The sequence below is a fragment of the Mastomys coucha genome, unplaced genomic scaffold, assembly GCF_008632895.1.
Source record: "Mastomys coucha isolate ucsf_1 unplaced genomic scaffold, UCSF_Mcou_1 pScaffold16, whole genome shotgun sequence".
Classification (NCBI taxonomy): Eukaryota; Metazoa; Chordata; class Mammalia; order Rodentia; family Muridae; genus Mastomys; species Mastomys coucha.
In genome coordinates, this window is record NW_022196898.1 from 49,978,060 (window position 1) to 49,993,927 (window position 15,868).

Sequence of the window (15,868 nt, forward strand, 5' to 3'; positions counted from 1 at the left end):
AGGAGAATGTCCCCCACAGGAGCAAATATTTGAATACCCCAGTTGGTGGTGCTGTTTGGGTGGTTTTGAGAGGGGAAGTGTGTCACTGAGCTTGGAAAATTGAAAGCCACATGCCATTCCTGGTTCTCTGCTTCATGGTTGTAGTTTGAGACGTGAGTTTGGAGCTGGCTGCTGCAGCTGCTACATCTGCTTGCTGCTTCCCCACAGTAATAGTGATGAGCATCCACCCTTCTGGAACTGTAAGCCCCGAGAATCCCTTTCTTCTGCAAGTTGCCTTGGGCAGGGTGTTTTGTCAGAGCAACGGGAGAGTAACTCATGCAGAAGCCAAGATGGAACCCGAGTTGGAATTTTGCTGAATTCATTGTGGGCCACCAAGTTTCCTTCAAAATTTGACAGGCCGCATATAATGGGGATCCTGAATCATTCCAAGGGACAGACATAGAAGAGGGAAGCATGCCTTCTGCTACCATCTCCTTAGGAAGAAGTCATTTCTGGTCATGTGCTGGAGTGAAAAGCTTAAAGAAACTTGAACCCCAAGTTCAGACTCAAGTTTTGTCCTATTATTCTGGAGGCCTTTAAAACAATCTCCAGGCTGTAAGGAACTCTGTGCCTAAGAAATGAGGAAGGAATACAAACACAAACATAAATAAAAATTATTCTTGGAAATGTCCTAGAATGGATATATAGATTTAAAGAAGGAGGAGGAGGAGGAGCAGGAGAAAGAGAAGGAGGAGGAGCAGCAGCAGGAGAAGGAGGAGGAGGAGGAGCAGGAGGAGGAGGAGGAGGAGGAGGAGGAGAAGAAGAAGAAGAAGAAGAAGAAGAAGAAGAAGAAGAAGAAGAAGAAGAAGAAGAAGAAGAAGAAGAACAACAACAACAACAACAACAACAACAAGAACAACAATAAGAACAACAAGAACAACAAGAACAAGAACAAGAACAAGAAGGGCAAAGCCTGTCACTTGGAAGTGAGATGCTCAGATAGTTTAACCAGAAGAGGAGAAATGTGAAGAATAGAAAATGTTATCTATGCCTCTTTCCTTCCTTCCTTCGCAGTGATCCGACTGCCAAAAGTTCACCATGTCCATTCTCAAGAGCCATGCCAGAGATATCTTTGACTCCCGTGGGAATCCCACTGTGGAGGTGGATCTGTACACTGAAAAAGGTCTCTTCTGAGCTGCAGTGCCCAAGTGGTGCGTCCACTGGTATGGTATCTATGAGGCCCTAGAACTCCGACACAATGTTAAGACCTGCTTCATGGGGAAGGGTGTCTCACAGGCTGTTGAGCACATCAATAAAACTATTGCACCTGCTCTGGTTAGCAAGAAAGTGAATGTTGTGGAGCAAGAGAAGATTGACCAGCTCATGATCAAGATGGATGGCATTGAGAATAAGTCTAAATTTGGTGCAAATGCCATCCTGGGAGTATCCCTGGCTGTCTGCAAAGCTGGTGCCATGGAAAAGGGTGTATCCCTTTACCGTCAAATTGCTGACTTGGAGGGCAACCCTGAAGTCATCCTGCCTATCCCAGCTTTCAATGTGATCAACGGCGGTTCTCATGCTGTCAACAAGCTGGCCATGCAAGAGTTCATGATCCTGCCTGTGGGGGCATCCAGTTTCCGGGAAGCCATGTGCATTAGAGCAGAGGTGTACCACAACCTGAAGAATGTTATCAAGGAGAAGCACGGGAAGGATGCCACCAATGTGGGTGATGAGGGTGGATTCACATCTAACATCCTGGAGAGCAAGGAAGCACTGGAGCTGCTCAAGACTGCAATTGTCAAGGCCATCTACACTGACCAGGTTGTCATCGGCATGGATGTGGCTGCCTCCGAGTTCTACAGGTCTGGCAAGTATGGCCTGGACTTCAAGTCTCCAGATGACCCCAGCAGGTACATCATGCCTGATCAGCTGGCTGACCTATACAAGTCTTCACCCAGGGCTACCCAGTGGTGTCCATCGAAGACCCCTTTGACCAGAATGACTGGGATGCCTGGCAGAAGTTCACAGCTAGTGCAGGCATCCAGGTGGTGGGCGATGACCTCACAGTGATCAACCCTACGTGGATTGCCAAGGCTGCAGGCGAGAAGTTTTGCAACTGCCTCCTGCTCAAAGTGAACCAGATTGCCTCTGTGACCGAGTCTCTGCGGGCGTATAAGCTGGCCCGGTCCAATGGCTGGGACGTCATGGTGTCCCACCAATCTGGGGAGACTGAGGACACTTTCATCGATGACCTGGTGGTAGGGATCTGCACTGGGCAGATCAAGACTGGTGCCCGTTGCCAATCTGAGCGCCTGGCCAAGTACAATCAGATCCTTAGACTCCGAGGAAGAGCTGGGCAGCAAATCCAAGTTTGCTGGCAGGTCCTCCTTCAGGAACCCTCTGGCCAAGTGAAGCATAGAGTGGAGATCCCTGGAGACACCAGATGCTTAGGTCCTCTGTCCCTGATGTCATCCAGTGGCTCAAGGCCGGCCCAGTGCTTGCCCCTCCCGTGTCACTGCTTCCTTAGACATCCACACCTGACCACCAGTCATGTGATTGGTCTGAATCATTGTTTCTGTCACCTGACTTCCCAGCTAATGTCTGGAGCCCTTGGAACCCCAGTGTAATCTCTAGGGTGTCCACCATCAAGACTCCCGCAGTTGTTTACATGCAAAAATAAAAGCTACAGAAGCTCATCAGGGGAAAAAAAAAGAAAATGTTATCTATGTTTGGGATAGTGTTGCACATCTGTGAGCATTGCTTATGTTAGAAAAATAAAAAGCTGGTTTTCCAAAACAGAGATTTGAACTCTGCAATTATTTGTTTATATAAGCATCTCTTTTTTTGGTTTTTCAAGACAGCATTTCTCTGTATAGCCCTGGTTGTCATGGTACTCACTTTGTAGACCAGGCTGGCCTCAAATTCAGAAATCTGCCTGTCTTTGCCTCCCAAGTGCTGGGATTAAAGGCATATGCTACCACTGCCTCTCTTTTTGTCTCTAAAGGCAAAGCTATCAAGAGCCACAGGTGCAAGGAAAGATGATTTCTCTGCTTTGCCATCAAATTCAGCACAAAGAGATAGCTCTTGGCTCCCTGCAGGCAGGAAGGGGACACCATCTACAGTAGCAACACTGCCTCCTCCTGGAGGCTTTGTGACTAACACAGGTTGGTTAGATGGGTGGAAAAGAAGTGTCAGCAGATGCTAAGTGGTGACCAAGAGGGCAGACAGGTTTCTGGACATGTAGAGGGCACCTCTGTGGTGACAATCCTGAACAGGAGTGGGGAAGGCAAGAATGTGAGAGGGTTGGGGAAGTAGATGGAGACAGGGCTAAAAATAGAAATGTTGGCAAACAAAATATAGAAGTAGTATCTGCCAATGGAAGAAGCAGGAGATTTGGACTGTATGTAGTTCTAAGCAGTGACATTAATGAGACAGGAAAATCAGGAACCCACTATTTGGCCACTACTATGAGAATTATCTGGCAAGGAGGCTGAACTTGTCAAGCCTCTGTAGGTAATGGCTTGTCTGTCTCCTCGGACACTCCAGGGCCTAGATTAGCTTTGGTCATTGCAAAGTTCGAGTCTTCCAACACTATTCCTGGACCCCCTTCCAAGTACATACACATGTGCCCATGTCTCTTTTGTTTGACCTTGAAGAAGTTCTTTAACTTCTATAGTGATTCAAAAATTACTTGGAAAACTGGGGATTGGTGGGCACTGTGATGCCAACTGCCTGTTAGTGATGGTGTCAGAGGTGGTTAAGCCTCGAGGTGAAGGCAGAAGGGGACTCAGCAATCCCACTGAGTTACCTTCCAATTTGCAACTAAACTGGTCCCCCAATCATATCCCTGCTAACCGATTCTCAGCCGCTTCTTCTCCAGCTCCTGGTTCCTGGTTCCTAGGAGTGGGTGCTGGCACTGAGTCTGGAGCTAGAGATATCCTGGAGCCACTCCTTTAGTACCATGCCTTCAGTTTTCAGGAAACAAACTCTACTGTGAGAAGCCCCATGACTCTCCAGCTCAGCTTTGGGCACTGTCGGTGACCATCATCAAAACACTTAAGAGAGCTCAACAAGGCATGGATGCATAATTTCCCATTTTCAAAACCATCAGAGATAACTCACATCCCCACCTCAGCCTCTTCTGTTAACGATCTGTCTTTTTGTTTTTAATTTAAATAGTTCTGGGAGTATCCTGTTCAGTGGAGTGTGGATAAACCCACCTTCCGCAAACTGCAGAGCATACTGAGAGAGAATCCTAGTCCACAGGTATCCGCATTTGTTTCATCCGTTAACCTGCTTCCTTCCTTTCCTCTTCTCATTGTTTGAGATAAGACAGGGTCTTATTCTGTAGCTCAGGCTAGCCTCCAACTTGTGATTTACTCTCCTGCCTCAGTTTCCTGAGGGCTGGGATTACAGTCATGTTTCATCACCCTCGGTGGTCAGAGTCTGTTCTTCAAAACAAACAACATGAGGTATGGAGAAAAATCAATTCAGAAATAAAGAATGTGAGAGAGGAGCTGGGAGGTGGTGGTGCATGTCTTTGATCCCAGCACTTGGGAGGCAGAGTCAGGTAGATTTCTGAGTTCAAGGCCAGCCTGGTCTACAGAGTGAGTTCCAGGACAGCCAGGGCTACACAGAGAAACCCTGTTTCAAAGAACAGGAAAAAAAAAAAAAAAAAGAATGTGAGAGAGTGAGGGAGGGAAGGAAGGAATTTGGATTGGAAATAGGATGGGAACTTATTTAGTAAGAGAAAAAGGCAATGGAGACATTTGATTTTGAAGGCTAGTCCAGAACTGCTTCTCTAGGATAATTCTGAAGGAAGAAGTTGAAAATACCCGAGAGTAAGCATTCAGAAATCAGATGAACTCATAAGAAGGGTGGAGGCCCAAAAGCCTGAGAGTTCGCACATCAAACTGTGACCAGAGCTGGGAAAGGACAGACTGATTTAAGGCATGTTACTTCAAAGCAGCTGCAGCCATTTTGCACCGCTCAGGTGGTGATGGTGGTGGTGGTGGTTTGGAGGCGGCAGCCATCCTGTGTGCTGCAAAATATTTGGCTTGTTGATCTCCCATCCCAGTCTTGATCACCCAAATATGTCACTTAGGCATCTCTAAATGTCCCCAATCATTCCCAGTTGACAATCGTTCTTCAAAGATAAGCTTGGGATTCTGTGGGTAAACTCACATCGGGCAGGGATGAGTCATGGAGAAAGAAGGGAAATGGGGCTGCTGCCTCCGGATCTGGAAAGTTGTTAATTCCCTTTGGATCTTACATGGTCCTTCTAAGGTGTCCTCAGGAGTACAAAGCACCTCTAAGCATCTTCTCTGGTTCCTGCATACCACTGTCCTTGATGTCTGTTCTGTCGCTAACCCTTCAGCTTTCAAGAGTGTAGCCTTTCCTTTGAGCTGGGCTGTTTGAGCAGTCCTCCATTTCCCTGTCTTCCCTGTCTGTCTTTAATGTACTGATGATATTCAGTGGTCACCTACTTACTCCATGAGTGGGACAGTGCCACACGAGGTCTTTTCCAGGCTGCCTGACAGACAGGAGACACTGTGTAGGCATGGATGATTCCTTCTGCTCGGAAAATGGCACTTCAGCTTTCTCTTGGCTCACAGCCTTAGGAAACATTGTTGCTTGGAATGTCTCCTTGCAGGTGGTCTTCCGGGAACCTCAGAGAGTTGCTGTCTCACTATGAGATGTATCTTGCTGAGTCAAAGATTAGAAGTAGACCTACAATGGTAGTCCACGGTGCTTACCAATTCCAGCCAGGGTCTTTGATGAAGACAAATAGGAATATATTTTCTAGAAGGATTTTGATATTAAAACTCCTTCTCATAGGTAGATAAGAGTGTAAAGGTATAGGCACACAAAAGGTCTCAGAAGATGGGGGTGGGCAGGGGGGCAGAATTCATTCATTAGGTAACCATAGACTTCCAACTGGATGCCCCGCTGAGTGCTCACAGAGAGAGGGGTGGCAGGGAGATCCCACTTCAGGGAAAGTTTATAGTCAAGCAAAACAAAGAAGCAAACATCTGAGGAAAGTGTAGTAAAGAGGGCGCAGGTGTTGTTGAACACTGGGGAGAGGGAAGCAAGGTTCTCTGTGGCCTCTGAAGCTAGTAAGCAAGATGTCGATGGAAAATTTCATAATAGATGTTTCAGTTCTAGTCATTTGAGCCCAACTATCAATCCTAACTTCTCAAAAAGTCAAACAAGCAGGCGTCGTGTGTCCCTGTTCTCCTCATGGACTAAGTCTGCAGTCCTGTGATAGGAGCAGAAACCGGAACACTCAGAAAAGCATTACTCCCAAAACCAAAAAGGACTAGATCTAATTGCATCATAGGAAGGAGGAGATCAAGGAACACATTAAATGACACCACAAGGAAACAAAGTCAAAAAGAGGGAAATTCTACTGAGCAAAGAACCTGCTTTCAAGTGGTGGATCAAAGCACAAGCAACTACTAAAGATAGGAAGAAGATAGGGGATGGTAAACATTAGTAGTTAACCACCAAGCAAGTTACGGGTACTGTGTAGATAAGGTTTAGCTTTGTCTTCAAACAAACCTGCTTGAGAAAGGTGTATAGAAACAATTACCAAACTTGCACACAGCCAGAATATTAAATATATTATCAACTTTTGTGAATTAATAATGACTCCTTATTTTAGATGGGAGAGAAACATCACAGGGAATGGCGTGATGTTTGGTTTAAGTAAAGTATTCTAGATATATGACTTGTACAGTCCAGAATGAAGTGGAAAGAAAAAATATTAGTTATGAGGGGCAGATCTTATTTATTATTAAATAAATTGGCATGCAGAGAGATCCCATTTACTCTAAGGGTCTGGCATAGAGGTGTGTCTGTAGAAACGTGGTATCAATAATGTAGATCATTGCAGATGCGGCATTCTAGAGGGGAAAGGAAGAGCCACATAGGATCTTGTGTCACAGTGGTCTATAGGCCAGCAACATTGTAATCTCTTGGACTTTATTTTTTTTCTTTCTGCATTTTAACAAGTGCAAAATCTTAGCCCCACGTCAGACCCACTAAGTCTCAAATGATAAGTTAATAGAATTCTTTGGTAACTCATGTGCTCGTGAAAAACACTATTCAGAGTCATATATGTCTGTTAATAAATCTGCTTCATTTTCCACCTCTGAAATCTCCCAGTGATCAAATGTAAGATTTCATGCAGGGTCTCCCGAGAGCAGAGATCCACGTATTAATCTGCGGCAACGCCTACACCACTTCCCTTACTGATGGCCGCTCCACCATCCATTCCTGGACCCCAGCCACACAACATCCTCCCTGCCATGCTTCCTAATTGGTAATCTGCCACCCATGACCTTGGCCAGATGGTGTACTGCCTTGGGACCCCTGGCCTCATCAGCTGATTCCACACTCAGGCAGAACCATATTACAAAGAGAGGCTAGTGCCTGGAGCATCCATAGAGATGGATGACCCCCAAAGATTGCGGCATGCAATTAAAGGCAAAGAACTCTATTAAGAATTTTCAGGAGAGGCCAAGGCCCTCTATAGACAGGGGTCACTAGTCCTACCATTAATCTAGTCTTGCTTTGTCTTCCAAATAGAAAATACTTTACATATGAAGAACTACGAGGGGGCAAAGAGGCAGCTGCCGAGCACTTTAGGTCTATTCAGATGAGTCCAAGTTTCTGGTTTGCTCCATCTTCCTATGGCAGAAAGGAAGGAAGGTGTATCTCTATGAATGTCATCCTCCCTTTCGAGCAGAACCAATTTGGGAGCAGCCTCTAGGCCCTCCTCATGATTAACTTCTGTTCATGCATGCGGCTGTAATGAATATTGATTTGGGTGGCGGCATTGAGCGAGTCTGAGGAATTTCACACTTAATGTCTCAGTCTAGATGAGACAGGTGGTATCCCTTCCATTCTCGGGGACCTGGCAACCACACCGCAGCCTCTTTGGTAGAGAGTCCCAGGAGAAGGCCTTTCCATATTCCTCAGTATTTGCCACCAGCTGCTTGAAGATCCAAATGGGTGGAGCTGAGGAGAGGGGGACAGAATGGGGGCGTGGTTTTCAGGATGTGCCCTGGGGTCAAATTGCCTGAGTTTACAATTTTCCTAGTTGTGTAGCACTGACATTTCCCACGGCATGCCTCCATTTCTTATACATAGAACGGGCAGTAGTTGTGGCAGTGCATACAGAGCACTCAGTACAGTGGCTGACACAGAGCGGGTGCTCTAATATGGACCTCGGCCTGTGTAAAGCTATACTGTGTTCTAGCACTAGTCCTTCAGAAAATTGAGTGCCTTGTAATTTCAGCCTGAGGCTACACAGGGTAAGGACAAGGTTCTCTGAGTCTGACTCTACTCAGAGTTAGCAGTGAGAACCCACAGCCATAGCCCCTAACCACTCTTACTTCCAACATTGTGGTCTTCCCAGGATTTGCCAGTTTGGTGCCATCATTTACTAGAGCTGTTCACAGAGTTCACTGAAAATGCTAGGCAAATAAAGTCTTGTCGTATTAAATAAAAATTAGAGCCAGTCATCGTTTTTTTTCTAGAGTAAGCCTCTGCACCAGGCCACCCACAGAGCAAACTAAAAATCACAATGGAGTCACTCATAATAAAGTTCCACGTTGTTACCGTGCTGAAGTTAACCTGTTTAACCGACCATCAGGGGATATTAGGGGAAGAAGGCAAACAACCAGTTTTAACTGGTATGATAATGATGCTCCAAATGTAACCTAGCCAGACCTGGTGATGCTGGTGGCAAGTAATTCTAGCACATCAAAGTCAAAGTCAGGAGGATTGTGAATTCAAGATCAACCTGGGTTGTGTACCAAGATCCTGCCTCAAAACAAAAACAAATGTCAAATAACACACACACACACACACATGCCTGTGCACATGCTTGAGCATGACATTTCTGCCTCAGTTTCCTAGCTTGTGTAGGAAATAACAAACAGCTGATGGTTTTCTTAGGTTCTCTTTCCTACAGCCCTTCTTTGAGTGTGAAACCAAGCTCTTTCATTTGGCCCGGAGAAGTGTTGTTTGGTTCTAGAATTAAAGGTAAAGTCTATTAGATTTCTAAATTGTTGCACGTTGGTCCTTTGACAATGACGAAAAGCTTCAATTCCCAAGTCGCCAAATGGAAGAACACAGCTCCAGAGGATTCATGGTTCCTCTCTCTCCTGGGAGGCAGGGCTGTCAATCTCGCTGCTGCGAGTTCCTACCCAGGCTTCCATGGCATAGCTGTGATTGACTAAGTCATTGGTCATGGTGTTGAACTCCATCTCTGGGACTCCTCAGAGGTGAGGATGAGAAGGGTTGAGAAGTTTGGTGCCTCTGGCCCCACTCTTCCCTCCCCTGAAGTCGTCTAACCATTTTGAGCCATCTCATTAGTATAAACTTATGAGTGATCTTATGATCAGAGGCTTCGATGGAAACCAAGGCACTCTGAACCACTTAGAGAAGCCCACAGGGTTTTACAATCTGTGTTGGCGTGGGGATAGCTACTAGGGAGATAGTTTAGCAGTTACAGAGGTTCAGAGTTCAGTTCTCAGTAGCCCACACAGCACAACTCACAACCTTGTGTGACCTCTGCAGGCACTGCACTCATATGCACAAAGCCACCCCCCCACACACACACACAGGCTACATCCACAGCACACACCATACACACACAGAGGAATCACACTCCCACAGACAATACCCCATACATACACACACATCTAACCCCCACACCACACACACACACACACACACACACACACACACATCACACACACATTTAGAGTCTCAGTTGGGGTTTCTATTGCTGTGATAAAATTCCAAAAGCAACTTGGAATGGAAATGGTTTGTTTTGCTTACACTTTCACATAAAAGTCTATCATCCAAGAGAGTCAGGGCAGGAACTTAAAGCAGGACCTTGAAGGCAAAGACTGGAGCAGAAGCTATGAGGAGTACTGCTTACTGGCTTGCTCCCCATGTCTCACTCAGACTGCTCTCTGATGTACCTCAGGACCACAGTCTGGGATGGCCCCACCCACAATGGGCTAGGTTGTCTGTCCCACATCAATCATTTTAATTAAGAAAATGCCCTCACAGGCCAAGCTGGATGGACATTTTCTCAACTGAGGTTCCTTTTCTTAAACGACTCTAGCTAGTGTTAAATTGACAGAAAGCTTACCAAGACACACACACACACACACACACACACACACACACACACACATACACAGAGAGAGAGAGAGAGAGAGAGAGAGAGAGAGAGAGAGAGAGAATCATAAAACCAAACAAAACAGAGTCTGCCAAGTACTAGGGCAAAGAGCTGTTGTATTATTCTCGACAAATATTCCACGCCTTTATCTTGAATCTGGTCCTGTCCTACACAGAGGAATGATCTTTTCAGTGGTTTTCTTTAAACTCTATTTCAGGAGGAGCCCATCTTTACTCCCAGGAGAACTGCCACCAGGCAACTCCCACTGGATTATACCCAATCACATTTCCCCAAAGCTGGCCTTTTTTTTTTTTTAGATCCTAAGATAAAAATAGAGTTTTCCTGGGTCTGTTGGTCTTCAGGTTGAAGTCTCCTGTCATGGAAAACTGTGAGCCAACACATTTGCTACACTTTTTGTTTACCTGCCTTCTTGACAGGTGTGTTGGCTCTTCTGGCCTTGTGAGGAGGAGGCACAGAGCCCCTCTGTGTTCACAGTGCTATCTTTAGAGTTCCAATGTTCTTAAAGTATGACTGCTGTCCCCACCCCACCCTCAGCGAGGCAGCACGCGCTGTGCATGATGACACTTTTGTTTAGCGAGGAGGGTTCATGGAAAACTAATTCTGTTAGCGCACCAATTTCCTTTGCAGCCAAGAATTCAAGAACACATCTCTTCTGAAAAGCCAGTGAATTCGAATTCCTACTTTTCTTCAGGGACAAAGGAGAGAGGCAGAGTGGGCAAATGAATTCAGCTCTCTGTTATTATGCTGAGGATCAATCCCCTGTAGACCAGCAGGGCGTGGTTTTCATTCTGTGCCAACACCGACCTGGGTACCTGGGGAATAAGAGCGCATTTTAAAACTAGCCCATGCAAAAATAAATAATGAGGAAAGAAAATGCTGTGTTCAAAAACAAAAACGACTGGCAATGTCATTCGGTAAAGCTTAACCTGTACAAGGCCCTGGGCTTGCTTTTCAGCACACACACACACACACACACACACACACACACACACACACAAATACACAAGAGGGAGATGAGGAGAGAGACAGAGACAAAGCAAGACAGAGAGAGACAAAGACAGAGAGGCAGAAACAGAGACAGACACAGAGAGACAGAGAGAGACAGAGATACAGAGACAGGGGCAGAGAGAGGCAGAGACAAAGGCAGAGAGAGACAGAGAGACAGAGGCAGAGACAGATTGAGAGATAGAGACAGAGATACAAAAACAGAGACAGAGACAAGGAGACACAGAGAGAAACAGAGGCATAGAGAGATAGAAACAGAGGTAGAGAGAGACAGAGGCAGAGGTAGAGAGACAGAGATAGAGAAACAGAGACAGAGAGATACAGAGAGGCAGAGAGAAAGATAGAGATTGAGAGACAGAGAGACAGGCAGAGAGAGACAGAGATGGAGAGACACAGAGACAGAGACAGAGAATGTTGAAGCTGATGAGGATGGCCTTTTGCTAGTCCCCTCTGTGACTGTCTAATCTGCTTTCTTTTCTGCCTGTGTGCATTGCTGACAATACAATAAACTTGACCATTTCTGAAAAAGCATTCTACCAAGATGGTCAAGCTGTGCTTTACTGAACTTCCAAAGTTCCCTCATCAGTTCTGAGTCATCTCCCCTTTTCAGAGACCACACACTCCCAGTTTCCTGAGATGGCTTGCTGTATTAGCCGCTGATGGCCCCTCCCCCAATGTCACAAATGTGTTTCCTTACAAAACTTTCTTGGGTGATGCCAGTTCCTAGGAGATCCTGTAATAATCTTCCTTTTAAAAAAGTGTATTACTTTTATGTGTATGAGTGTTTGCCTGCACATATGTCTGTGCACCACGTTTGGGCCTGGTGGCTGCAGAGGTCAAAGAGGCCATCAGATCCTCAAGAATGACAGTCATAGATGTTTGTAAACTGCCACATGGGTGCTGGGCACGGAACCCCAGTTCCCTGGAAGAGCAGCCAGTGCTCTTAACCTTTGAGCCATCTCTCCAGCCTCATGGTAACATTTCTTCACTCTTTAAAGGCTATCTAAAACTCTTCCCCAAAATGAGCTCTTCCCTTCATAAGTATGTAGACACCTAAACACCTTAACTTTGTAACAGTCTCCATTCACGAGTCTCTCCTCATAAGCGTGCAACCATCAGCGTTAACTCTAGAGAAAACAAGAATCTGTTACACACTTTCCAAGAAAGAGAAAAAGACAAGCTTGCAGGTATATGACTGGGGCATGCAGTGTTTTTCCTAGACTCCGCTTGGGAAGTGCTTCCCTCTCCTCCTGTTGTTGCTTATGGGCTGCATTTGAATTTTATGCACAGTAAGTGAAAGTACTGTCTCTTAGTAATTTCTTTTAATGAAAGTCTTGTACAGTGGCGCATACAGGTGGGTCACTCTGTACATTTCACTACAATCAAAGTGCTTCTTTTTTCATCCTTGTTATATTTTCTGTTTTCCAATCTAGACTTATAAATGTAGTCATTGGAGAGAAAAAAAAAAAAAAAGATAACCTAAGCCTTTGGGCCTAATGTAGCTTTTTTTTTGTTTTTTTGTTTTTTTGTTTTTAATTTGGTTTTTAAAAAAAAATAAAAAATGACATTGGCCTGACTTCTTTTGTCTGAATAAAAGCTTAAGCTCAGTGTAAAAGGGTTGCATGTGCTGAAATGTTGCCCAAGGATATATGTTATTATTCCTCCCCCCTTGACCAGCAGGGTCTCCTTCTCTTTCCCTTTCAGCCTTTTGTCTGAACAGATGGGGTTGGGGAAGCTGGGGAAAGAAAGGCATTCTGTTCTCATTAACTCTCCCCATACACAAACACAACCTGGGCTTCGGGGACTCGGGAAAGGGACAGCTCCCACTCCACTGCCATTGAGATCCCAAGTAGGCGATACAAAGAAAGCCGTGCTGTGGACAGACATCACCATATCAATGCGACAGCTAACCAGAGAGATGGCGTTGTTTGTGGATGGTTTTAGAAATATACTCAAACCAAAACAAAACCCATAAGCAAACAAAAAACCCACCCAGGTCTCTGCCTAACAGAAGACACAGGCAGTCACTATTTGAGAAAAATACACAAATCTGAAACATACTTACTTCAATGTATTACTTTCAGACATTCTTTCATTGTGTATCATGATATCTTGAGAGCACGATAATAAATTGTGTTGACAGATAAAGTTATCCTATGAACTATTTGGTTATTTTACTTTATATGTGATAGAGTTAAAACCTCAAAGATGAAGATCTAGAGTAGTGCAAGCTCTTTCATTTCAATGTGATATAATAAAAATTACAATTAAAGTTCTCTGTGTGAGTGATCTTGTCTATTGGAGTATTCCTGACCAAGAAAAAAAAACAGTTACAAAAATTAAAAATATGGTCTGAGTGCTGAAATCGCTTCCTTTACAATCTTTCTGAAAGTCTAAGAATTCCATGGTATTTTGAAGAAAAGAGTAAGGTTTCAAAGAATGAAGTGAGATTGTCTGTCCTGGTGAGTTAATTCACAGGCAGTCTGTCTTCCCTCTGGGTTACAGAACTGTTGGTCATCTTGATTTTCTGTCTCTGCCAATCCTCACGACTGGGATGAGGACCCTGGAGGGAGGGTGCTTCTCATGGGTTGGGCACATGAACTTTCAATGTCACGTGCCCACCCTCTGGAAGGGAAGGAGAGCCCTGCCCAGGAGAGATACCTTTATGCTTCTAGTACCTTCTAACATCAGAACACATGCTAAAAAATGAGGTGTTTCCCAGAGATTCAAAACAGGGAAAAATCCCCCCTTTCCAACACACACAAAATGTACTGCCTGGCCTCTTTCATTTTTAGTTTTAAAATTGTATGTTTGTTTTTATTTATTTGTTTTTTGTTCCTTTATTATTCCCTGTGTGTGTGTGTGTGTGTGTATGTGTGTGTGTGTGTGCAAGAGATAGAGAGAGAGAGAGAGAGAGAGAGAGAGAGAGAGAGACAGAGAGACAGAGAGACAGAGACAGAGAGACAGAGACAGAGACAGAGAGAGACAGAGAAATATATATGGCTGTGTCCCTGTGTCTGTGTGCATGTCTGTGTCCGAGCGTGTGTGCGTGTGTGTGTGTGTGTGTGTGCATGCGTGCACATGTGTGTATGTGAACATGCACCTGAGCTCACAGGTGGATGACAGAGCCCTGCTTTCTGGTGCAGCAGCTCTCTTTCCTCTAGGGGTTTCAGAGACAACTCTGGCTGTCAGGCTTGCACGGCAGACATTTTCCCCGCTGAGACATCTCTCTGGCCTTGCCTGGCCTCTTTATTGTTGGGTCTCCAAACAGGATTGGGATATTTGTCTCAAATGACAAATATTTTCTAGAGGATAATCAATCCTTAAGAGTTGCATCAAACATAACTTGGTGTTTGTTGTTACTATTCAGGTCAGGTTACTCTACTGACATAATAATTCCCCAGTTTGAGTTTGTGATCAACAGGAGATGGAGGACAATTTTTATCCTTTGTCAGCAATTGTTAAACCATGAACTCAAGGCTCCAAGTGACCTGTTAGAAATGAAATGAAATGGTCAACTTCCCAGATGACCTCAAGTGGTGTTGATGCTCAATACGAGCCGCTCAGGTTTTGCCTGTACTGCTTCCCGCTGCCGCTGAATGGAAAAAGATGTAGATTCGGACTTTTGCTAGGCAAGCTGCGAGTAGCTCACAACACTTTCAGATTAGCCGGCTGAGGGCAGACTATGAATTGGACAAATAACTGCACAGAAGAAAGGCCAGTGATTAAGAAGCAGCTCGTCTCAAGGGGAGGCGTCTGGGAGGGTACCGCAGGGTCAGAGTGGAACTTGGTGCTGTTTAATACTTTTATCACATATCTGAAGGGGGAAGGGAAGCCACGTACAGACGACTCCGCAGATGGCTACCCACTGTAGAGGAGCTGCAGATGGGGAGGAGCAGAAAGAAGGTTACAAGGTTTCGCAGCTAGGAAGGGTGGTTAGAAAGGCCCGAAAGCCCAGGGGTGGAGACTCCCATGGAGGTTGGCATCTTCTGCATAGTAGGGTGTAGATGGTGCAGGGATTTGAAAGTGCCCTTGCAAGGTAGTTAGCACAGGCAAACTCTGGGGTCTGTTTGCTGGGAGAGACATGTGTTCTCTCAGATGTTTGGATAGCAAAATAAAGATCTTTTTTTTACCCGGGACTGTGAAACTGTTTGGGTTGGTTGGGTTTTGTCAGCTTGACCAAACCGAGACATCTCTAGAAAGAGGGAATCTTAACTTAGGAAAACGTCTCCATCAGATTGGCCTGTAGTATGTGGAAGGATTTTCTTGATTTGATCGATGTGGGATGATGCAGTCTATTGTGGTAATGCTACTTCTGGGTAGGTGGTCCTCTATGCAAGCCAGCAAGAATTCCTCCAGAGCCTTTGCTTTAGTTCCTGCTTCTAGGTTCATTGCCCCTGGAGTCCCTTTCTTGACTTCTCTCAATGGTGGAGTGCGAGCTGAGAGTTGTAAGTTGAAACAAATGCTTTAACATAGTCATAGAAACCCTAAGACACTATCATCATTAGACCACTGAATGTTGTTGTAAAAAGACAAGGGGTGGGGGAAGAGGTACGGGGTGGGGTGGGGAGGGGGCTGCAGCTTTTTCTCTGTCCAATCACATTAGGGCAGTGACAGGTCTGTGATTGGACAGGAATAGGGAGGCGGAGCTAGAAATTTAGG

At 45.3% G+C, this 15,868-nt stretch overlaps 1 pseudogene; it reads left to right on the forward strand.

Moving 5' to 3' along the window:
• The first annotated feature begins 1,041 nt into the window (after nucleotides 1–1,041).
• LOC116094218 lies at nucleotides 1,042–2,779 on the forward strand (annotated as a pseudogene).
• The last annotated feature ends 13,089 nt before the right edge of the window (nucleotides 2,780–15,868 follow it).